The sequence below is a fragment of the Austrofundulus limnaeus genome, unplaced genomic scaffold (genome assembly GCF_001266775.1).
Source record: "Austrofundulus limnaeus strain Quisiro unplaced genomic scaffold, Austrofundulus_limnaeus-1.0 Scaffold217, whole genome shotgun sequence".
Classification (NCBI taxonomy): domain Eukaryota; kingdom Metazoa; phylum Chordata; class Actinopteri; order Cyprinodontiformes; family Rivulidae; genus Austrofundulus; species Austrofundulus limnaeus.
Window position 1 is genome coordinate 827,629 of NW_013952619.1, and position 1,503 is coordinate 829,131.

The following is a 1,503-nucleotide window of genomic DNA, read 5'->3' on the forward strand; positions in this document are numbered from 1 at the left end:
ATTTTCCCTTACTCCCACCACCACCACCACCTGCCTTTTTATTATAACATCAAATGCTTACTTTCACATTTTAGCTTTAATTTAAACTCTTTGGTATTTAAATTTCTATGCACACATGCAAACACATAAACTTGCTGTGAATAGTTTTTAAAGATTCAGGGTGAGTATTTTACTCTTACGACAACAGATTAATAAAAAGCAGCATATTTTAYATGCACCACTTTCTAATGAGTGCATTTAAAAGTTGGCCCTTTGTGGAGCTCACACCAGGCAGGATGTATTGTTCAAAAACTGCTGATGTTGCAGTAATCTGTTTACAGCACATCAGGGAGGGTGGACAAGACCAGAACATGGGCCTGTGTTTTTCTCCCTTGAGTTTTATGAAAAATATGAAAGGATACACACAAGCTTCACTCTGACCTATTTGGGCTTATATTTAAAATGCATTTACTTWTAAATTTCAGCAAAATAAACTAAAAGTATATTGCTGAATACAAGTTAAATGAGTATTATAACAGTAACAAAAAGACTACAAAATATTTTCTRGTAACAAGGATTATTCCAAATTTTGCCACAAATATATTCATACTCATATTCAAATTTGTGTTTGTTACCATTTCACCATTTTTAAACAATGCATAGAAAAAATGTTGAAATGTGAAAGAATGTAGACATTTTATTCCCGATAAAGTATACAAAGTAATAACATGTAGATATTTTGGAAAATTAAATAATATTGACCCTAATTAATGAACAAATTAGTAATTAGTTTTTTTTTCTAGATGTATCTAAATTCCTCGTCTAAAAAAAGATTCAAAACCTCATTATTGATAATCAAAACAGTGTCTGAAAAAAAGGTCAGCTTTTTGAGTACATTTACACTGTGCATTGTTTATTAATTGATTATTTTAAAATAAAATAAATAAACAGMAATGCATAATTTAGTTTAGTTCTTACTATTTTAAATAAATTAATTAATAAACAATGCATAGTGCAAATGTACTCAAAAGGCTGACCTTTTTTTCAGACACAATGTTTTCATTATCAGTCATGAGGTTTCGAATCATTTCTTAGAAGTGGAATTTAGATGCATCCAGAAAAAAAAACTAATTACAGTATCCGTATTTATTTGTGTGTAATACGATCTCATGTATAATACGACCCCCCTTTTTTTGAGCTTAAAAAGCATAAAAATTTAATCCTCAAACTACCTCCAATTTCACACGCTGTCATTGGTTCGTTATCATTACTAAGGTGCAGGATTACTTTTCCCCCTTTTTTTCATGTCATGTCACCTGCCTGGATCTGTTTTCTCTCTCTGAAGCACAGAGGAGTGTCAGAGGTGAGCTCGTTTCACCTGCTTTTTGCAACGCGGTCTCATTTCCGGACTCAATAATTTTGTGAATGAAGCTGAAATTTCAGTTGATTTGATTTGAGTTATTTATTTAACAGGAAAATATTATTAAAAATCAAGCCTGACTCAGCATAATTGCTGTTTTACAG